General features: G+C 43.4%; 1 protein-coding gene across 2 annotated transcripts in view; it reads right to left on the reverse strand.

Moving 5' to 3' along the window:
• GPRIN3 (GPRIN family member 3) overlaps positions 1 to 24,511 on the reverse strand; it is an 86,676-nt gene that overhangs the window by 21,622 nt on the left and 40,543 nt on the right. Inside the window, exon 1 of one of the 2 annotated variants that reach the window (XM_064510470.1) lies at positions 16,878 to 17,255. The exons of the other annotated variant lie outside the window; for it this stretch is intronic. The gene's annotated coding sequence lies outside the window, so the exon portion shown is untranslated. Of the gene's footprint in view, positions 1 to 16,877; positions 17,256 to 24,511 lie in introns of those variants that run through there. 2 annotated transcript variants of the gene reach the window in all.

A 24,511-nucleotide genomic window follows, 5' to 3' on the forward strand; every position in this document is an offset into this window, starting at 1 on the left:
TCAACCCCAAAACTTTAACTGACTAACTTTGAGGCCTGAATTCACTGTAACCGGAGAAATCTTCAAGACAGAGAGAAGCTCTGAAGTGGTCTCCATCTGCCCCATGAACGCGTGCCCCCCATGGATGTGCATGAACGATGAGACTACAGTACTTGCCCCGAGTGGAGTGAAGAAGCCAATTCACTCACCAAGTCATTCTCTCAGCACCTCAGCCTTTACGCCACAAAGAAGAGCACCAACAGCAGTGCTGTATGATGGCACATTTTAGGAACAACTCATTATACACAGTCTCTCCCACAGGTGTCTGATGCTAATAGCTTTTCAGAATTTCCTTTGGAGGCGACCCAGGAATGTAAAATTCTCTCTCAGTAACAATCTCGGGAACCACCCTCCTTCCTCTTATTCGATCTGTCTCCTAACAATGGTTTATTCAAAATACTTATTTATTTTCTTAGATTCAATGTGGTTCTATCCCTCCAGCTGCCAACTGCCTGTAGCTTTTTACCGTATGTTTTAAATGTAGCAATTCACTAGCTCAGATGATAATTATATTCTCTGCTTCTAAATTCTTGAAAACCACAATGCTTTTAAGAGGAGTCCTTATTTAGTAAAAGTCTGAGAACTTGGGAAACCCCACCTGTGTCAGAACCAAGCTAAAACCAGAAATACTTCCTCAAGACAGCAAATACTAAAGAGATAGTAATGTAAACCCCAGAAACTGGTTCCATAAAATCTCTCTTCTTAGCTATTTTACAGTATTTCTCATTTCACTGCACCAGAAATGGAGAACTGGCATGTCTTATTTTGTAATCCCTTTTAAAACTAGTAATAATATTGAGAGTAAATTACTGGAGAAGCGAGAAGCCAAAGCTCTGCCTGTTGTGAAACGGTACAGCACCCTGGACCTCTATGAGGCCACGCTGGTTTACACCAGCTGATGCTCCATTCCCACCCCTGCCGAGGCCTGGATCTTCCAGAACAAGCCTTCAAGCCTTACACTGAGCCTAATGCTGGACATGTCTTCTCTCCTCCCTATTTCTTCTGGATTTCAGCCAGAAATATTCACAATTCCATTTATCAGGTGTCCGAAGCACCACACATCATGGGGGAGGCACCAGTAAAGGACATCAACTTTGACTTGAATTACCATCCCTCCAGATGATTGCAGAACTGCTTAATGACTACAATTAGCATTAACTGAAATGACGGCTCAAATGAGTTACGTCACATCTGTGTTTAACAAAGTCTCAGGTTTACTGAGCTGGCTGACTTGACCAAACCAAACAGTGCCAGGTCAGCAGGACAAACACTAACTGCAGTAGCTGTCCCTCCAGCCCACCTTCATATACAGTGTTAAGCTACCTGCAACTGCTTCATGGTAGAAGGGCAAAACATGCTCCCAAACATCCAAAAAAAGAGATGCGACAGCTTCAAGTAACTATTTAGTTCACCTCCTAACACCCAATTCCTCACATCAGTCCAAATTCCTTTTTAGTCCCCTTCTGAGCAGTTTTAGCTGCCCTCATTCAAACTGCCGGTATATTTAACCTGTGAGTCTTACAAGTGAGCTGAGGTCATGCTGTACCTTGCCAGAGCACAGCTGTGAACGAGCAGGGCTGTATGATATCTTTGTCCTTGTTTCTAAATCGGCTGGAGTAGAAGCTGGCAGGGTGTGAAAACAGATCATTCACAGCTTAGATCTTAACTACTAGACTCACACTGAACGTAGATGCCTTGTGCACAGAGGCCTATTTGAAGGAGTGAGAAAATACACAGCAACCTTAGAGCTATTATGAAAATCCAGACAACATGATTTATTCCCACACAGGACCTCCTTGGAGATAATCACAAGATACTTTGTAAGTCATCTGACAGCTATGGATGCACAGTAAGTTTCCTACCACAATTTTTTGTTGACATCCTATTTATGAATGTAATTTTTATTACCACAAACTATGCATACATATGCAATTGCAAACAGATATAAAAATTGATATATGCTAATGTAAAGATAGTCATCCAGCCTAATCTGTGTAACTAAAGCGAGGCTCTGAAATCAAAGGAATCTGAATCTCAAAAGTGCTGAATAATCAGAAATACCAGTAAAACCAGTGTGTGTCACAAGGTACTCAATATTTTTGAAAATCCAATTCCTTTGTTCCTGTTCTCTTCCAAGAAATACCTACAGGCCCTGAAATACTCCGCCATTTTGCTGGATGTTACATGTGACCACAGAGATACATAACGTCTACAGCTTAAGCAGGCAAGATAACAGAGCGGAATTCAGAGGTGGTACTTTTCCTGCCTTTTCTTTAGAAACTCTCTAACGCAGCTCAAGATCACAGAAAAAAACTACAGCAGAGTCAGTGTCTCCTGTCAGTGATTTAACTACAAGACAGCTTCTTCATCTCATCACCTTCTACTTAAAGACTCTTTGCAGTCATTAGTGTAGGAATCTGGCTTTGGAGATCTGCTTTAAAACATTACCGAAATACATTAAAATTGAGAGAGGTGTCCCCTTGATGGATTACTGCCAAAGAACGAGCTCTGAATCAATACAGGGGCAAAGACGACTGGTACCTTTGCTGAAATACAAACTCTGAAAACAAACAGGTGTACAGCATATGCTGCTGTCAGCATCTGGAGAGAAAAAATAAAAAAGCCAGTCTTAAAGCTGAACAAGCAAAGGACGTTACTGACCTGGGCATGACATCAATCTGAGAAAAGTACTTAAACCACTGCAGATCTGTAAATGTTCCTACAAGGAGGTGAGTACTTTTAAAAAAGGCTCTGTTAAAGTTCTTGTTCTTCAGAAAGCTCAGGCAGGGCATGAGATCAGATGGAGTATGCATGCATGACAACGGAGAGGACGACATCCAGTGTGAACACCGCAGCAGGAAGTGAGATACTGAGCAAGTGACTCCACTCAATTATTTTTCTTCTTCTTACATATGAACTTTATTTCTGCACAGAGCAAGCTAGTAATTTGTTCTGAATGAAGCCTGCAAATCTATAGTCTGTGGCAAAGCGCAGACAGGACACAGAGCAGACCAAGCATGAATGGAGAAGTATGTGAAGAGAGAGGCAGATAGGGTCAGAAGTGTAAGATCAGGCAAATCTGGGTTACGGAGCCAGGAAACTAAGACCAATTTATTCAGTATTCCTTGTATAATTGTAGTATCAAAAACTCAGGCCCCAGGCCAAGAAACTTAGCTGTCACTGAGCTGAGGAGTCTGTTCTACTTCTTCCCCTTCCGTCCTGCTCAGCTGCCAGTCAGCCCAGTCCAGATAATTACCGTAGCTTGATCTTCAATACCTCAAATCTGTTCACTCTGCTCCCTAATTTATTAACAACTACAAACCAGAAGCTTGGGCAGACAGGAAAACTGGTGGGTTTATTGTACCACAGGTCAATAGAAGAAAGACAACATCTTCTCAAATGCAGACTGCCATGGGCGGTGGTCAGAGACAGCTGTGCAGGTGGGCAGGAAAATCCCACATCATCACTTCAAACCTCTCGCCCTTTTCCTTTCCCAGGAGGCCAGGCAGCTTGTTTTTCCCTGTTGTAAGAACTTTACTCTTTAAGGGAAAGGTTGGAATCCCTGGAAATTCATGCTACATTTCAAGGTTAGTGTAGCTCAATTCTAAGTTTTTCGCCACAAAACAGGAGCATGAAGTTAGTCTATAAATGCTGATCCCTGGAACACTATCCCTCTCCCACATACATGCGGTGGGTTTTTCCCCATCTATTACATGGGTCTATCTGTACAGCTGCTGAGTGAATTTGGGGCTTGTAGGGAGGCAGGGGGAGGTAAGAGGTAAAGGTGAGAGCTGCCTCTTAGGAAAAGAGGCATGGCACAGGAAAATAAGTTGGTCCATGTGATAGGAAAGTTTGTTGGCCCTCTGCCTCCTCGACCCAGGCTTAAATGCTTTTCCAGCACTGATTCCCCATCTGTCACTTATGCTGTGCTCCCTGCCAGAGCATTTCACAGCTTCATATAGCTCAAGGCCAGGAAGCTGTTCCCAGGGAATGGACTTTTTTATAAGCATGTTTTGCACTATGGTATATTATCCTTTTGAAACACTGTTTTAATGATGTTTAGATACTTGTGATGGTGACCACGTTCATATTTAAGCATTGCTCTGTCTTTCTAAGCCTCTGTGGGGTAATTTTTCTTTTTCCTGAGTTTTTGTAATCTCTTAGGATTCTTTCTTGCAGAGGCTGACAAAATCAAACGCTATTCAAAATGCTACTCTCTCACCACACAGAAAGTAATTTTCTGTGTAGAAACATAAAAAGCAAAAAAAAGAAAAGTGAGGTAACTTAAATGAAAGATGCAGAAGTGCAGAGGGGGAAAGCCCATTTTCCCAAAGACTGCCCTCTTTTCAGTCACAGACAGGAAATCCTTTCTCAAGAAAGGCAGAATTAGTCATCAAGTGTATATGACCGATTAACTATTTCAACTATCAAAGTGAAGAATTTCAGATGAAGACTGGGTCACTTCAGAAGTTTACCCCAGTTAAATCCAGGTCATTGAGCTCAGTTCAAGAGCACAAAAGTTTTGGCTCTACGTGCCACACAAGGTCAGCCTTGGAGAGGGGGAAGGGAAGATGGAATAACACTGCTCTAATTCAGGGTGTAATATATACTCAGGTTTCTCACAGGCATTAATTCTTCAAAATGCTCCCCAAGAGTGAGCTAACAGGTTCATCCCAAAACACATTTAACTCTGTCTTTAACTCCACTGCACAAAGTTCAGTGAGATCCAGAACACGGTCTGCCAGAAAACAGGAACTGTTACACTCTTGTTTTCATTCAAGAAATGAGGAGAAGCTTGTTCACTAACTACCCAAAAAAAGGATCAAGGAAGTATCAGGAAGACTGCACAAAGTGATTGGAAACCTGCAACCAGACAGAGAACTGACAAGATCACGACAAGACCCAGTCAATGCCTTTTTGTGCACATTTGCTACCACTCTGGCCTTATTTACACTAAATGGCAGGAAACTGTTACAACGAACAATTGCATGGTAAGCTTTGGGCTTGAAATTTCATACAGCACACCACATCCACACGCAGCACACTGGAGACAGGTTCCTTAGGGTTCGCAGAAGTCCCTGGCACAACCAAACCTTTAACAAAAGCTGGATTAGAGCAACTAGAAATTCCATGGCCAAACCTCATGCTCAAGCATGGACTCATTCAAGGATCCATCCTGAAAGCAGATCTATGCATCAGAGCAAACCCCTATCAGAGTCGATGAAATACGTACACCTAGAAAAACAGAGGCCAAAACTGCTGCAAGGACAAATGATACTACAAGCTCCTTAAGCAGCCAGAATTCCTGCCACATTGTAATAATTTTATGTGAATAACCCCCCTCTACAGTTTGTTTCCCTACTCCTCTATTCTCTATCTGGCCACAAGCATTTGTGCATTTTCGTATTCTTCTGGGACTTCACTATGATCATTATCTGCTCTTTAAGATGGCGACATTGCTCTGGACAAGGCAGGGGCATTGCAGGACAATCACTCGGGACCGTAGAGCACAAGGATTTAAAATGGCGTTCTACTGGCTGAATGAAGTACCGCAAATAAATACCCTGTTCATTCAGCTCTACCACATCAGCTCTACTTTCATTCTGAACCAGCTACCTACATATTGGATGACTACAATAATGTTGTTGGCTGGCTCCATGCCAGAATGGCAACTACGGTGTTTGGAATAATTTCATGCCAATTTAGTATCTTCTGGTTGGATACCTCTGCTAAAAAGCCAAATTTAGACCCCACATAAACTGCGTCAGCTCCATTGATGGGGTTGCAGCCTTTTACTGTGGGGTCAAATTTCACCCATTTAATTAAGTTTTCTTCTGAACAGCATATTAGTTACTAACTCCAGTGTGATTTTATAATAACTCGTGTTGCTTTGATTGCCAACTAGTTGAACTCATACAGTGGTTAAAGGCTACTTTGATGGTTGAAGTTAGACTGTAAATCACACCAAAAAAGAAAAAAGGTTTAAACAGACAAAATATGACACAAACTGAGGCTGTAGGTGGGATTCATTAGTCACTGGCAGGCAGGCTCTGCAACTGGAGAAGCAGTAACATGTGTGTTATGTCTCGGAGCATCAGTACACACGGAATTTATGAGTAAAGGCAAATGACGTGTTGCACAGCTCCCCACTAGGAATCACAGTACTAGAAATGTAGTGCAATTGAAGTTTTCTTGCTAGTTAGCTACTTAACAAAACTACTATTATTTTATTTTCTTCTCAGAAGCCTTTTTTGAGTGATGGCTCAAACAGACATTGTGTGGGCTCTTCCCCTATCACCTGCCTGTTTGGGGCTACTGACAGGGATGTCTGCTCACATTCTTGCAGGCATGTTGCTTTGGATATAATAGACGCACACAAATATCCTGCATGCAGGAACCTAGTGGAAAACCCCCCGTGTGCTACCTCATTAACACACTCGGTACATTTGTCTTCTTTTTAGGGACCAAATGTGAGTGCATTTACTGTCCATCTCTTTGGCAAACCTCCTGCCACCTTCCTGCTTCCTGTGGCATGGAAAACTGTAATTCTAAAATGGGTCATTTTATTATAAAAACACATTTCCCAAGCAATAGTCCCCTGAGACCCTTCACAATAAAAGTGTCTTTTGAACTGGATACATACTGTTCTGCTATTTCCCACTAACAACTGCACGTTTCTATGATAATGGCCAAGCATGGTCCAATTGGAAACGACTCTCAAAGCACGCCATTTAATACAGGAATATTTTCAAGGGAAGGCTTCCAGGCCTTATGATAGAATTCCATTATCTGACTGCTTTTATTACACTGTGGGTGGCGTAAAGTGGCCCCATGACTTGAGGTTTCAACTGTTCCCTTCAGTATGACGTGTATACTGCACACAGGCAGGAGGGAAGGGCTCCTCTCCTCACCCAAGGGAGGATCACCTTTGTGTTGTTATGTCCGGCGTACACAGGAAGAAGCTGCTTGTCCCCTCCATTTCTTGGGCATCAAGCTAAACCAGACTTAAACAAACGATACAGGCTAAGTCAATAATTGAGTGTCAAAAAGCATAAGCAGCTAAACTAATGAAGTTAATCCTTCTGTAATCCCCATTTGTTAAAACTTTCCTCAGCATCTCCTGATGGAGCTTGCCCGACTTCTTGGGAAATAAAGGAACAGTCTGTCTTCAGTCACAGCTCACACTACATCCTCATTCACTTCTAGCATCATTAAAACACAGCCAAAATTACAGGCTGACTTTAGCGTTAAGAACCCTTTGTTCTTAGGCGTGACATAAGCAGCACACATTTGGCACAGTCCTGACCTGAAGCCCTTGTGTGCAGGTATGGATTCTCCAAATCTGTTCAGCCCTTGGCTGAGATAGGTGAAAGCACATTTGCAGTTAGCAGTGCTTATGCTTATGGCATAAGCAGGATTATTTGAAAGACTGGACAGCAGACAGGGGCCTGAAAGCCTAGTCACTTCATCCTGTCATACCAGTGTCGTGGGTGACCCTTAGAAAAATCACTTGCCCTCTCTGTGAAAAATGCCTTTGGTGCTGCGCCTAAGAATTGTCAAATTATCACATTTCCATCTGTCATTGGAATACCTATCCCTACAAATCGGATGGAAACCAGTAATTTATGTTGCAGAGTACTGAAACTGGGGAGCTTTTACGGCTATTGCTTAGCTCGAGTAGAAATCTGGGTTTTCGTAATCTTACACGGAACTTACAGCTTGCTCGCCAGCTTTTAACTGATATCCCCTAACTATTAACGTCAAGGGGAGGATTAACATTTTCTTTCAATAAATATGGAGATGTCTTAGCATGCTGAAGTGTTATAAAACTTTCGGCTCTTGTTGTGAAATACTAGACTTCCAGAGTGGAATAATTCTGTCATCTTGTTTCCATACAGCTCTTCTCAGAGTATCATCTTTCTGACAAATGTTCTATGATATTACTTCCACCCCTTCCAATGCCACCCTGCATGCTTATTATATTTTATCATTTTCCTAATGAGTCATGCCTGAAGCTAAAACTATCAACCACGAAGTTTTTCCATTAAATTGGTGCTTCAGAGTGAGGAGAGTGACAGTAATGACAGTGACCCTTTGGTTTCATCAAGGTTAAGAAGTTAAATACTAAGGGCTGATTATCCTTCAACCCTTTCCAGACTAAGGGCCAGACAGTCCACAACAGCAAGATTGCTTCTAGAAGAGCTCAGCTGGGAAGAACCACAGGACTTCTCTCTTTCCAATTCCTGAGCTTGCGACCAGGTGATATCTGGTTTATTTCCCTGTGCAAAAAAACAAACCAAACCAACCAACCAAAAAAGGACATCCTAAAAACTACTCTGTACTGTAGCTCTGGTAGTCTGTAAGAAAATCAGGAGTTACTGAAATGCACGTGCTTTGTCCACATTATCTTCTTCGCTACACGCTGTTAGAGTGGAAGATTTCCTTTCTAATCCATTTCTAATCCAGTCCTCTGACTTTCCAGATTTACTCTGTTTACTCTATTTCCTACCTTTGGAAATACTCCACAATCATAATCCTGGGACCTTACATGGAAAAGGAGGCACCCTTCCTTGATCATCTGGCATACCTGCTACTTTTCAGACTAGAATTACCCTGGCAAAATTAGGACACACTGGAGGTAAAGCACCAGTCCTTTGATTTCAAAATGTTTTACAATCTCTTTATGAAGGCAAAACGACTACACAAGATCAAAGCTGCAGGAAATCAGTTTTAATCAGTCTGACTATAGGTTAAGGGACTCAGCTAACTGCTGAGCTGCAAGACATGTACAAGAGAATACTCCTAGTACAAGAGAAATCATGCTTCAGCTCTATTGTCTATGAACAGGAACACTCACCTCTTCACAAAGCCATGCAAAATCAGATTAGTGACCAGTCTACCATTATTTTCCTTTTCTCTTCCACTCAGCTGAAACTTAGGCCCAACAACCTCATTATCTGCACTCACCAATCTTACAGAACTGACTCCAGATTTACGCAATTTTAAGATAACATGAGACCCTTTCTTATCCCATGCTGGAAAATCCCACTGGTTCCGTGACACCGCGTCAACTGTTTTGCTCAGATCTCTGCCGATTTTTGATGGAGCAGCAGCTCTAGCCTTGCCTGTTAACAGGGGACATGGAACCACTAGAAAATTTCTGAATAAAATCTTCACTGACTTCGCTGTCATCATTTGAGAGGAAGCCATTTCTTTTTACAGCATCCTTTTAAGATTAGTCATAAAGTAGCATAGGATTCACATTCTCTGTTTTAATCTGTTGGTTTTTTGCATGAACAGCAGCAAAAATAATCGCACGGCACCTTGCGCTGTTTGTTTCTTTTTTTTTTTCTTTTCTTTTTTTTTTTTTACTTCCCTTTTATAAACTGAGCTCTTTGTTTGCTCTCACACTAGCGTCACTGGAAGTAGTGAACGAGAAAGATCTTCGTCACCAGAATGCAATCTGGTATCCTGATCACACTAACCAATATTTGTCCAACGTTTTCCAAAAGAAAAGAAAACCACACATTGCATATAGAAAACCAACCTGTTCTTTGGGTCACAACACCAACTGGTGTTAGTTACTTTGTGGTCTTGAAGAGCTGACAACATCAGTTACCGTTGATGAGCTACAGCAGAATCTAATGATACAGTTTCACAGGGAGAATTTGCATGAAGGTTTCCTCACTTTTCAAGGTTTCAGAAACATCTGGTCCACTTAGAAAAAGAGTCAAAAAAAGGAGCAAATATAAGATCTGCCTTTCCAAAATTGGATATTTGGTTAATACTTTCATCATATGTGTAATCTTTTTCAGACAATAAGGTTTCATTACTTGTAATTTCAAGCTCTTTTCCACCAACTGGTTATGTACTACTACATTCGTACTTAAACTACATTTAAATTGAACAAATTTATATAGTAGTAGCTAATTGAACTACTGAAGTATCTTTGTTAATTCTTGCCAAACTTCACTGTACTACCCCATCTTCAGAAAACACAGATCTTCCCAGCATTTGTGTGCGCGTGCAAACGAGTGTGCACGCAAATGAGCGTGCACACAATATTACAAAGCTTGTGATATTTCTGTATTTGTTTGGTAATATTTAACTGTAAATCTTAACCGACACATGTATACAAGTCTATAAATAGGATCAATACGGCATGCAATGGCACAATCTGTGGGACTATCCATCAGAAATCTATTCTCTGCAAGTACTGACTGCTCTCTGAGCTTCTTCAACTTGGACATGCTGACTGCCAAATCATGACGTATGCGTTCCACACCACCGGCTTGGCAGGCACTTCATATAAAGAAATAATATATGTTAGGACAGATTGGCCTGAATTAGTTCATTCTTAAAAACTGCTGCTAGCAGGTAACAAGGCACCCGGAAACAAAAGGAGAAGAAACAAGCAAAATCCTAAGTCTACAGTATTTCTGAAGTGTGCTTATTATCATGAAGCTATCTGCTGATCAGGGGCTTCTGCAGAAGAACTGGGAGGTTTTACACCTAAGAGCTTGGCAGAACACTAGCTCTGCAGCATGCCCTCCCTCCGCACTTCTATTCACTCTGTCCTGCAATGGGCTGATGGGTCAATTTTGTGCTAATGGACTCCTCCGCACAAGCTGAAATTCTGGCCGTGGAAACTGTGTGTCCAGTGAACAGAACTTATGAACAATCCATAGACAATATGAATGATTTTACACTTGGCAACACTACTGCTTACTGGATCAGAAGTTCATCAGACCGCAGTCAAGATTCCGGTTGAGCACAGTGCTTGACATCTATTTTATCAGTTGTTTCTGTTACCTTAGTGGTAACTGCGAGGGTTGCTTGAACGGGAGACAGGAAATATCTCAGCTTACAATACGCTCTTCTTACAATCCTATGCCAAAACTTTTGTTCTCCACTTCTTCAGAAGACAAGCTTCATCTCCAAAGCTACAAAGCGATACAACTTGGCTGGGAAAATGAACTGACATCATTTGCAAAGTGATAAGGCCCTGGAGTCTCATCTAGAGCTGGTCTCTACTGTACTATGCACTACACGTACAGACACTAATAAATTAACAGAGCACTTGGGTGTTTGTTAAAGTGTGTTCCTTGTGATTAATTCCTTCTTATCCTGCCAAGTGAGACTATTTTCAGAGGGAGGAAAACAGGCAAGAAAGTAAGGGAACTCAACAGTTATTACCATATTTTACTAACATATAATAAATACAGTAAAATGAACAGTAGAATAATGGGAGCTGCAAACAGCTACAACCACAGAGCTTACAGATGCAGACTCTCGTTCCTGGATCATCCAGAAGTAACAAAACCTTCTGCGACGTAAGTTTGCTAACGGCCACGGTACCAGCTTCCTTACCTGCCATTAAGTTTTGTAACGTAGGACCATGGAGTTAGAGAGAGATGGGCAGGAAATCCAATCTATCCCTCTGTGGACATACCTGGTCCTTCAGACTGTAGTACCTGACAGAAGTTCTTAGAGTAAAGTACACACATCCACTGCCTGAAGAGATCAAATTGGGGGGCAAACTGGCATTATGCTAGTTCCTAGTCACTAATCTTTCTGTCTCCATCTTTTCCCTTGTTTCCATCACTCATATACTGAATGGTGTTGGTGATGCACTTTTTCCATATTTACTCAGCAGCCTGCTGACATTTCTGTCCTTTCATATCTGCTGCCAGCTCGCAAACGTGAACTTTTAGCCATAGACTCTAACCAAGAAACAAATGAGCCAACTTTAATAACTAACTGATCATCTATGATTAAAATATTAATATGTACAAGTTGTTGTTTCTATAGAATTGTTATTGAATTCAGAATCCTTGTGTATAATAAAAAACCACTACATTTATTTGTCTCATTTTCACTAATTGCGAAAGCAAAGTGTGCTCAGGACACTTTCAAAAGCTTTTTCTACTGGAAGGTATTTTCGTTTCTTTTGATTCAGAAAATGTCCAGAACTTTTTTTGTTTTGTTTAAGTAAATACCATCAATCTTTTCTTTGTTCTGTCTCTTAAGAAGGTGATGCTTACCTAAATGATCCATTGCATAATACCGAATTCACTGTATAATACCAAATATAGGATCATTTAGACATCTTGTCACGTTGCATCAGTGCTTATGTTACAAATAATTTGCATCCAAGTTTAATATATAAAAAACAAGACTGGATAACTCTATTGCATTTTTAGTCTTCCACAATAATACGAAAGTATGACTACTTATTCCCTCATACTGGTTACCTCTTCGGCAAGTTATTCTGTTTATGCCTGTGCAGAGATGCACACTGAGGAAAGGACTGAGGCCTCTGTTTTGATTCTTCAGCTAAACTTCTTTCTGGTCACTTAGTGTTTCACTTTCTTTAACTACACATCTGATTTTGAAGTATTTTGCACAAACAGAACTAGTTCTTAACCCTATGGGACACAAATGAATGTTTTATCAGCTATGAAAATATTACATGTCATTAAATAACATTGACTGTAAACCCAGGATTGCATTTAAATCCAGAGGCAAGCAGATTCAGCCTATGTCACACTTCTGTCTTTAATGTGTGTTTTAGAAAATAAAAAACAACACATTGCTAGAAGCACAGTGGTAAAAGTTACAAAATTCTGGTCTCTCTCTAGACTGCAAGCAGCTTGCTTTTAATTCTGTACCACTGAAGATTTCACAAACAAATCAATGGCAGAGCATCATTTTTAATATAGTCAGGTTCCTCCTGGCTTTGACTGCATCTGGTGGAGGGGGTTTACTGCTGCCCAAAACCAAAAGTGGTAATAACAAGATTTGTAGTAGCCAAGACTGACAAATTTTACCACTGCTACCATACCTTCCTAATGAAATCCACCTAACAGAGCACTTGTCCGTCCTTGCTGAGCAGTCTTCTACTGACACTGTAACTTTGAGGCTCATAAAAATACTATTTTCTACATGTCCTGACTCTACAGGATTAATTAACAGCCACTGTTCTTAGAGGTGGACTGACAGCTTTCAGGATTGTCATCATGATTCAAAGACAGAGGTGTTTTGAGGCCACTCACCACCTGGAAAGATATGCATGCTCATCTGATTGCAAAGGGTGTTGAACAGAAGGTGTAACCTTGAGAAAGAAGAGCACATGTCAAGAAAAAAAAAGGGAGGGAAGATTAGTCCAGTTTGGGAGGGAGAAGCAAAGTCTGGATTGGGAAAGTTATCTGCCAGGTTGTAACATTTTGAATTTGCATGTCGGTGGGGATATACAATTATATCCATGATAAACAATTCTGAAGATGATGACACCAATCCAAACAGCATTCATTGTAATTCTAGAGCCAACATAATTACTCTATTAGTCAGCTCTGATACCTTAGCTCAGTAATGATTTTTGGACTTCTTAAGGGTACCTCCTTCATCCATCACTCTGTGTATCTACTGCAGTATTTTGCATAGACAGATTTTCAGGGACATGAAAAAACAAAAACACCTTTGCGAAATTTCAATAAAACTCACTGTAGTGCCTCTGAGGTAATGAAATGATCAGAATTCACCTTTTTTTTTTCTTTCTTTCTTCATTTCAGTACTTTCAAGACAATTAGGTCATTCTAAAGGCTGAAACCTGCTATCTTTATTCATGGAAACAGACCGGATTCACAGTATCCACCTCACCTACTTCACTGGGATGGTCTGCGCGTACAAGACAGGTCTGAGTCCTTAATTATGCCAATGAAACAGCATGAAGAAGCAAAAGATGGAACAGTATTTAACTCAGTGATCTGTATTTTTTAATCTTACCATTTATAAACAGCCTATTCTCCAAGGCTAGCAAAAATATCATACTTGCATCCAGCTGTTGACCTGCAAACTCCTGAAAGCATAGGCTTATAATGGAATTATCATCGCACTCCATACCAAGGAATAAGGGAAATGTTTTGAGAAATTATGTGAAGAGGGAAGGCATTTTTATTCCTTTGCTGTGAAAGGCATAAAAAAGCTTGCTTTGCTGTAGCACAGGAGTGGCACAGTCATGTCTGGCAGAAATTTTCCAGGCAGTAAATTAGTTTCTGGTCCCAGAGTTTCTTCGTGAGGCTACAGGAAATGTTTCTTGTACTTTCAAAGTGCTTCTACCTGGAGGCTGACTGGCTCAGTGCTCTGCACAGTGTACTCACCAGCCACACACAAAACCACCTGTACTGCACTGTTTGGCCTGTACCTCTCTTATATCACCCATCAGTGTTTTCCTAGCTCCTGTGCATCAAGCTCTTAGAAGCACTACAGCTAGCTTGACTCAGTAGAGGTGAAGTTACCAAAAAACCAAGAAAGCAGATCATCAAAAAGAACTTTACTATTTTCTATCATGTCCCACACCAGATGCCTTCAGACTGTTAAACCCATCCACAGCATTTCAGTCCCCTTTGAGGTACTACATGTTACTGGAAAACTTGACAATATCCTGTCAAAAACACATACTCCTGGCCCATACTATCAAACACTGTGCTTTCCAAAGACAGCTATAAATCCACAGCTTGAGAACACCTGGATTAAGTAAAACTCGCCCAATTCAAGTTAAAGATTTGTAATATAATGACTATGTATGCATCAGCCTAGACACCGTACCCAGTAAGAGATTTACAGTTCTGTACGAAAGGAAAGCAAGTCTCTCACCAGCAACTGGAGACAGAGCTGAATGAAAGCAGTTATGAAACTAGCTCAATCCATTTATCTTCCGTAACTTCTCCCCCAAACTTCAAATAACTGAAGTGTCATACTGGGCAAATGCTACCAACAAGAAAAAAAATGGGAAGATGGCTTTAGCATGGAGACTCCTAGCAAAACTCAGTTCACTTTTGAAGACGAAACACCAGAGCCCCATTGTCATTACTGAGCTGCAGACTCCCTGTAAGTGAAGTGATGGGCAGGGGGGAGAGTAGAGAGGAGCAAAAAAGGTCAGTTGAATAGAGCCAGATCCAACAACATGCATGTAGGAAGAATTAATTTAAATATCCCTTACAGGATAGGCAACCAACTTCTGAAAAACACCAACTTGAAAAGAAATGCAGCGATCGCTGCATGTAACTAACCGAACGTAAGTTCCCACTGTGTTGCCGTGGGAAAGAAAAAGTTAGTATCATTGGGTGAATAGACAGGGGAATACTGAGCACGATGTTATTATCTCTGTATATGACATTAATGAGAGTTACTGGAATACGGTGCGCAGCTCCGGTGGCCACACTTCGCAAAGGGTTCAGCGAAGAGCAGCAGAGCGATTTCTGCTCCCGAACATTTGCATTCCAGGGAGAGACCAAAGGAGCTCGATCTATTTATCTCACCAGAGACAGCAGTTAAGTGGCTATTTAATTACTGTCCTTAAATACTTGCGCAAAGAGAGACTATCTGAAGCTAGATAGCTATTTAATCTGACAGACAAAGACCTTACAAGATCCAGTAGCTAGAAAATGAAGTCAGAAAAGTTCAAACTGGAAATCAGATGCAAATGTTTAACAATGAGATTAACAATTGGAGCCAATTATCCCGGAATGTAGTAAATTCCCCATCGTTTAAAGTCATTAAATCAAGACTGTTTGAAGAGGCTGGTGGGCTGGACCCTGAACTCACTGGGGAAAAGTCTGTGGCTTCTGTTACACAAAGGGTTCGACTATGGGATCACAGTAATTCCTTATGGCTCTGTTAAATCCACTAGCATCATTGTTATCTTTTCCTGGGGGAAAAAGGATGAAGGAGAAAAATATTAATGAAGCCAAGGCCTGAGGGGGACACAAGAAGTAGGCTGATCTGTGGACAACAGTAAGGGTCTCAGACTGGGAGCCTGGTGAGACCATGTAGAGTTTGTCCCCGACTTCAGCAAAAGAAAGAAAAGGCCCATCATGGATATACGACTGGCCACGATGGCCCAGGCCAGGTTTCTCAAAGCGTGTCCAACACACTCACAGCGCAACTACAGCGCTGGCTTATTTGGCTAATTCAGCTTTAATGAGTTTTATTATTTTAATCCAATTTAGCAGCTTGGAAACTGAGTGGGCACGCATCATTCTGTCACCCCGCTCTCAGCCCAGCGCCACCCGACAGCACGGTTTGGGAACCCTGGATGCAGCCAACACCAGGCCAAGGGCACGCCAGCAAATCAGTGTGCGCAAACCTATCGGTCACAACAAGCCCCATCCCAAGGGATGCAGGAGACAGGGGACTGGGGCGGGGGGGGGGGGGGTGTCTCAGTGGCCTCTGCTCCCCGAAGGGTGCCGGGGGGTAGGTTTCCACCTGTCCCTCTGCCCGGGGCCTTTCCTGCTGCGCCACCGCGGCCAGCGCCGGGTGGCCACCGCGCCGCTGCCATGGCAACCACGCCACTGCCTTGGGCACCCCCCCCCCCGGCCCAGCCTGCCGCAACCCCTGGCTGGCACCGGGGGGGGTGGGGGGGGGGCACTTCACCTAAAAAAAAAAAAAAAATTCCGGACTCTCAAACACAACAAGAGACGAGCGGGGAGGGAAATACCCATCCAAGCACCGGGAAAAATCCATACAGGACTGGAGCGGGATGCTGGCGGCACTGGCCCGGAGCGCGCCCCGCCGCCCCCGCTCGGCACCGGGAGAGCCCGCGCCGCCTCTCTGCCTGCCCCAAGGTGAGCGCCGGGGGCGAGCCCCAGCGCCCGCAGCCCGCCGCAGCGCCCCTTCCTCGGAGCGCACCGCCGGCCGCCGCCGGGCAGCCCCCCTCCTCGCACCGCCGCCCTCCGCGGCGCCCCGGCACCTGCGCCCGCGCCCCGGCGCCCCGCCAAACTTGCCGCCGGCGCGGGGAGGCTCGTTGCCCGCCGCCGCCCCGCCCGGCCGCCCCTTACCTCCGCGGCAGCGCCCGGGGAGCCGCGGCCGCGCCGCCGCCGCCGCGGGCAGGGATGACCTTGCGGAGAAATTCATCATCCGGGCAGGAAAACAAGCCCTTCCTCGCGGGGTGCGGCGCGGGAGGAGGAGGAGGAGGAGGAGGAGGAGGAGGCGGCAGGCGGGGAGCAGGGCGCCGCCGGGTGACCCTCCCCGCCGGGGAAGGAGGAAATTCAGGCGGGCCGCAAAGGCGCCCGGCCGCGGGAGGCCCGGGGGAGCCGCGCCGAGCGGGCGGCGGCGCCTCCGCGCCGCGCAGAGCTGCAGCGGCTGCCGGCCGGCTCGGCAAGGCGGGAGCGCCCGGGCTGCGGCACGCCCGCCCCCGCCGCCGCCTGGCTCCCCCCCGCGGCCGCGGGCAGCGCGGGCGGCCGGGCCCCTGCCCCGCTGCGAGCCTGCCCCCGGCCCGCCCTCCCCCGCGGCTACCTGCTCCCGGGACACCGCGCTGAGGGCGGCCGCAGCTCAGCCCACGCCAGCCCCACCTCGACCCCTCCGGGCTTTCACAGCCCTGCGGCCGGCGGCACGCCGCGGGGAGGAGGCGGCCCCGCCTGGGGCGCAGGGGCCCGGCCCCCCACTGCCCCCTTTCTGGAGGGCATCCTTACAGGCTGGCTCTTCCCACCCTAAAACAAAGTACACGCTAAGCCAAGGCGAGCGCATCTGGCCAGCTTCCTTACGGGCGAAGACTCAGACCCGCACATGCAAAACGCACCAGCTCCCTGCGCCTTGGCTAGCGCGGCATGTGTCAGCCGGGGAGGTGTGCCTACCGACGGCTATCTAGCACCTGACGAGCCCCTGGCTTGCAGAGTTAGACAGATCTCTGCATGTGGAATTGCTGGGCATGCAAATGCCGAGCAGCTCTCGCCAGGGTTTCAGTTTGGACTGTTGCTTTTGAGACACAAATCTGGCTTCCAGTATGAAGCACTGCCCTGTTTGCCTGCAGCGAGCCATCAAAAAACAGATCCGCACAAAACTAACAGCAGCAAAACCATTTTGGGTCAGGATTCATAATTGTCTGAAAATCTTTGATCTAATTTCAGTTTCTTCCCACCAGCGTGGAATTTTCTTTCTCTCTGCTGCAATCACAGGAAATGGTTCTGCAGTGCCAGGAGATTCAAGTCAAATACAGGTTTCGAACCAGGAAGATTATAACTTTCATACCTTTCTTTACAGGTAAATAGGAGCAGGATTTCCAAAACTAGCACAAGCTGCAAGGAGAACTCTGTTTCTACATCAGCTTGCAATATAGAAAAAGATTGGGGGAGGGGGAAGAGTGGACTAGAGGACCTAACAATCTTTTTTTTAATCTCCAATTGACAGACATCAATAAATCATATTCCCCTGATCCATATTAGTGGATCCACACTTCATTCACTGTTCTGCAGAACACCCTCAGGCTTGATATTGATCCTAAATCTCTTTGACTCACGGGTTAAGCGGTCATCACTGGATCTTGAAAACAGAACACGTTTTACATTCCCTACCACGGCATATGCAATTTCTTCCCCACCAGTAGCTGTGAAGATCAGCATGTGTTTATGTAATATCCATGCCAGAATGTGGCTTTCTGAGGCTTATTTAACCATAGGAAATACAAGACATTTTCAATAATCACTATCAATAACCACTTTCTTTCATGTGTCAAAATCAAATGGGCGCTGCTTTAAGAGCCTGAACATCCAAGCACTAGGGAATCTTACTAGAGGGAGGAGAGCGGGGAGAGCTCCAAACTTCACCAGAAAACAGAAACATTTAAAGCATTAGCACAGTCAGGGGCTCCTGGGCGCTCCTATTTACTTAGTTCTTTTTACAATCTTGCCGCACGTTTAGGTGCTCTGGAGGGCTGTACAGAGCCCCGTCCTCACAACGGTCCTGCTTGAGTCGGGAATACAAGGTCAGGTTGACAAAGAGGGTCAGTCAACTCCTCTTCATCATTCTGCTAATTGATCTATTTTTACAGAAACATTGCCAGACTTCCTAGAATTAATCCTGCTGCCCCTGACATTACCTCAGCAAAGCTTCCCCTTTTTTATTAAAGAAGAAAGCCTGGATGATGCAATTTCCTTCTGTCAGCAGCTGCACTTTTACAAAGGGGTAGCCATAGGCACTTACAGACCTCGCTACCACAAGGACTTCCCCAGGTCTCCGGGGATGCTCAGCAGAAGCAGTTACAGTTAGCGCAGTTTTCCTAAACTTTCCTAAACTAATCTAATAAGATTCCTTATCTGGACTGCTAAGAGCAACCCTTTCTGGTAGTAATACCCCCAACTAGACTGAGATACTAAAATCACATTTTTTTGTCTGTTGACCAATTAACTCAGCTAATTCTCCAAGCTAAGCAGTCCTGTTTTGTCCTCTGATGTAGCTTTAACACCCTACTGCCATCTTTTCCTTTCGGGATCTTTTTCCCTGTTCCACATCACTGAAAAATATCAGCGCTGTTCCCTTCTACACCAACTTTCCATGCCCAGCAAGAAATAACATGCCACTGACAGGTGAGAATCAGACTTGTCTCCAGGCAGCCCTTATTTGGCTCTGACACTACTGGCAAAGCGAGAAATTTCACCTGTTTTAGTATCTATAGCTAATACTTTCCCCTTCTCTGGGAATCGTCTTTGGACTGACTGAAGCGGAAACATGGTAAGATTTTCAAAAGCATGTAAGAGAGGCCACTGATCATCTAGCCTTGAAAGTCACAGCACTAACAGTCTCATACTATCAGCTAGAAAGGCTGGGGAGCTTTTCTAGATCTGTACTGATATGCTAAAGAAGCTATCATATGCCAACAGATCAATGTGTCATGGTATCAGTGTATCACGGTAGAAAAGCAAACTAGATATATAGATATACAGATTATTCTTATTATGGCTTATTCATCTGAATTTTTAGCTCATTTGCTTAAAACACCTGTGAAGCATCACATGGTCAATTTACTCTTTAATTCCCCCTCCTTTTATCCCCTTCAATCTCCAGCTATATACATCTGTTGTATGTTAACTTCATGTCTTAACACAGAAAAGCATTCATATTGAGGACAGTATAAATGTTTGCTTAGCTTTAATCACTGTGCTTAGCACTTATTAAAGTCACTAGAACATGCTTAAAATTAAGTGTACGCATAAGTCTTAAGAATATCAAGAATAATAAAGAATTAAACCTCTTTAACTTGCTACTGTTGACCAGGGCAAAAGGATAAATTTAACTGTAGAGGGAATATCTTCTGGTATGCATTAGGCCAGAGCTCAGGGCAATAGGAGTCTGGATTCTCTAGGTTTTGCCAGAATACAATTTGCCATCAGAAGTGACCACCATACTTCCACAGCGCTTCGGAGACTCATGTAGAATGTTTTAATATTATTTGACAAGCTGGATGAAGTATCATTTTTAAGCTGTATCGCCATCTTGCTAAAAGAAAGGAAAACTCTTTACTGTAGCTGAAAAAACAGAACGTAGGACTCCTTAAAATGAGAGGTGTTATGACGTGTTGATAAGATTTCTATTTGGCCTAAACTGGCATAATTTCATTTACTTCAGCAGCGAAACACAGATTTACATCAGCTCTGCATCTGGCCTGTTACTCGCTGCACTGCTTTTACCTTATTTCTCAATATATTTTCAATTTTGACGACATTGATACCAAATTTAAATTCTGTAGATGCATGTTTTATACCGCATTTTTCATGCATTCTTTAGGGAAAAAAAAGAGTATGAACAATTCAAAAGTAAATAAAAGCAGAACTTTTCTCAGGCAAAACTCCCACTGCATATTGAGCTGAAGAGAGCAATAAAGAGCACAGTTGTGAATGTAGCAGTTTAGCATTTCTAGTTTTGTGAACATATTTACACCCTTACTTCCCATTAATCAGAAAAACAAGCGAATGACTGAATGAACGTGTTCATTTTGGACTGGGAGCCAAGCCAAAAAGGGTAGGGTACGGTCCTCTGGTATGATAGCTGCATTTGGCAGCTGTACCATTAGAATCAAACGTATCAAAGCAGCAAGCAATACACGAGGTGACGTGATGCGTGTGTTCTGTGATCATGCACTTGCCGTACAACCAAGAGAGCAGAGCAAACACTCACTGCACATGCTGCACAGCACCTCCTGCTCCCTCCACCTCTCACATACCTAATGGGCTGTACCAGGCATCTTGCAAATGGATGTGCTGTTCAGCCACAATAACACCACTCCTAGATCATTAGACTGAGGCTGAAAACACCATTTATGGCTAGATAGATTGGGCTCTGTTGTTGGTATTTCCTTTAAAAATGTCTCCCCTTAAACATTATGGTCTTTCTAAAAATGATAAAAAAAGAAAAGGAATAATAAAAAAAATGCATGAAATGAATAGTATGCCATTGTGAGTAAACTCAGTATTTTGGATGCTTTTCCGCTTCACGATGGTTCTCAAACACTAGAAATCCATATGCTGGTTGCTATACCTCAGGCAGCTGTGTCAAATTTCACTTGAAAATATGTACAGGTGCGAATTTCTGCAGCACTGAAAACTCTCCTTGGCCTCACCAGGCATCTCTCGTCAGTTTTTTGCTCCTGACTCTGCTGTGATTCTTTTGGTATGATGGGAAGCTTTCGGTCAATGTGTTGTGACACTTATTTTCACCCATAGCATCTAACGTAATACATTTAGGTATGATTAATTTCACATCCTGCTATTTCCATTTCACGCACAAGCTGTATATTCATTATTGTGATTGTAAATGCGAAACATGCCATACACAAAAATACCCTCCTGCCTTTTCAACAGATTAAAATGACCATTTGATGAGTCAGTAATTTATACTGTTTACCTCCTTTTATGTCAACAAAACTGAGATCTGGAACAACACATAATCATAATGATTATAGGCATAATGAGCTGATTTATTACGTACTCACCACATGGTATTCTGGTGCATATTCAACAGTAATGATGTCAAATAGTACGACTACAAAACCTATCTGTTCAGACAGCCACTGCCTACTGTGAACAACAAATTAAGCTAATGTGGTATCAGAAACATGGGGTCTCTGGATACACCAGATCAAACAGAACATTCAAAACCCTTTCTCTAGTTAAATTACATTGATTCTATATAGAAACCTTTGGTATTTTGATAATTTCAGGAAATAATAAAATGAGTCAGGGATCCTTTTAAAGAGTGCTTGTGACTGATAAAGGTAAATGTGAACAGAAGTGAAATACTTTTCCCATTACAGTTGTGAGTTGTTAAACATCTGTGATGCAGGACCACTATAGATCGTGTACATCTGCCCTGGGTTTAAGAACCTGTTTGTTCTAGTTGTGACTATAGTTCGGCCTTCCTCCTCAGAGGTCATCAGCGGGCCGTGTAAAATGTTATTGCTGAATAAACATCTTTCGGCAGGGCAACCACAGCTACTTTTCTGCTTTCACATTTTTGTTGCCTAAGATGGAAGCCTCTCCTCATGCTACCAAAAATGTTGCCTGGACCAGTACCAAGGGTGGTTATGGCTCACAGTTGCCTTGTCTACCACATGGATATTTAGGCTGAGAACAGGTGAGATGAAAAGCAGATATAATACATGCTGCAAGGTGAATAGATAAAATATGGATAGATATAAGCACCGAGAACAAATCCCATGAACAGTAGACAGCAGAGATGAAGAGAAAAGAACTGAATAGCCGCAGAAGCGCTTGGCTAAATACAGAGAACATGGTAAACCCAAGAAATAACTATGTATATCAAACTTTATAAGCTGTTTCTTTCCCTAAATCAAGTTGATGTTGCTCACATCAGCTTGAATTTTAAAATCCCAGTGACGGCTTTCATTGCTGACATCTTCTCAGAATTTGAGCTAAATGATATCCTGTGCCGACAGCATTTATGTTGAACGCCAGAGGAAAGACAAGTCCAGAAACATTAAACATCACCAGAGTGGACTTCAACTATGGTTCAGCCAGTCAATGTATGTCAGTCTAGAACCAGCTGCCCCAAAGGAAAATAAAAATTGTGGAATGAAATCACAAGTAATATGATCTCTGAACACATCAATACTGCCCTGGAACAAGAAGCTTGATATTCATTCAGGGCACTGGATAAAATAAAAACTGAGGCATTTCCATTTTCTAGATATATTCCTTAAATTCTCACCAGAATCCTACCAATGCATGGTCTCAACCAGTGTCTGCGATGCATCTTCATAGTGTGGAGCAGCAATTCTGGTTATCATCCTGTATGCCGGTTATTCCTGAACTGTTTTTTAAAAAAATCTGATTTATTTTCTCTTGGCTGTGCTTTCTATTGTTTTACCTATCATGTCCTCTCTTATTCAATTCCCTTGTAAAATAATGATTTTCAATCTTTTCAAATTTTTGGCTTAGAAGAGCCTTTTCATGCATCCATTATATTCCTTGTCCAGCCACGGGTCTAACAACATTACTGGTATCAGAAAGCTGGTAATAACAGCTCTATTTATCTGAATAAACAGGAAACAAATCTCGGGGGGAGGGGAACAAATTTACTTGTAGCTCAATGTAGCTGCTTCTAGAAGCTGAGCTTGATCTTTTCAAAATGTCCGTTTTCCTTTTTTGCTCCTTTTCTTACCACAGTGGTGGCTATTACGTGTCCATTAGATCAAACTAACTGATTTTATAGTTCCTCAGCTTAAAGAAGGTGAGGCCCTGTCTTCTGTGCTTCAGGATTATTTTCCGGTTAAGCTTTCACACTACCCTGTAAACAGCTCAATCCACACACACTGGACTTTCTCTTCCATGGCTCAGGCAGTCCCGCTGGAGGAGTGCCTGGGCCTCACGCTGCCTTCCCCACAGGCTCCCCCAGAGCTCACGCTGCCTTAGTTTCACTCAGAGGGACAGGATTCACCTAGAGCTTCTCCCTCCCTCCTTGTCCTTGTAACACCTTCTGCTGAACTTATTTTCTTCTCTTGCTTAGTTGCTGCCCTTTTCAAGTCCTTCCGTGCTTCAGGGAACATCTAAACTCCACCACTGAAACCAGAGAGTTTGGCATGACTTATTCAAGCCAGGACTGACCTTCCTACTCTCTGACATGTGCAGGGCTCTTTCTATATGTGTCGCGGCCCGAAAGGAGTCGTTCAGGACGACCTCCCTCCCCTTGGGGCCAAACGACCAAGTTCGTGATGCCCTTGGACTGAATTAAGGTGAAACGACACCAGCCAACCGGTTTTAAGATTTATTAACACAAAGATAAGGCATGTGGTCAAATAGGATAATTCAATGGCGAATACTGCAACTAGCTAGACAAAACAGATCTTACCAACATTCAACAAAAGAGAGGGGGAAAGAGAGAGAGAGAGAGAGAGAAAGATATCACCACCCGTGGATCCAGCGGCGTCCTGCTGGTCCTCTTCCTTTGGGAGTCTCGGCAGTGGGGGGGCTCCCGTCTGGTGGTAGGTGGGTCCTCTTCACCCTGGGTGTAAGTTTCGGTGGTGCGCGTGCAGTAATTACAACTCGAGTTGGGTCCGACCCTAGGTTAGCTCGGAATGACACGCGTGCAGTGGTTACAGCTCGAGTTGGGTACCTCCAAAGAGGGACCCTGAACAAAGAGATCCCTGGGCAATTATAGCTTTTTCAAATTAAGTTTCCCACCC

The sequence above is a fragment of the Dromaius novaehollandiae genome, chromosome 4, assembly GCF_036370855.1.
Source record: "Dromaius novaehollandiae isolate bDroNov1 chromosome 4, bDroNov1.hap1, whole genome shotgun sequence".
Lineage (NCBI taxonomy): Eukaryota > Metazoa > Chordata > Aves > Casuariiformes > Dromaiidae > Dromaius > Dromaius novaehollandiae.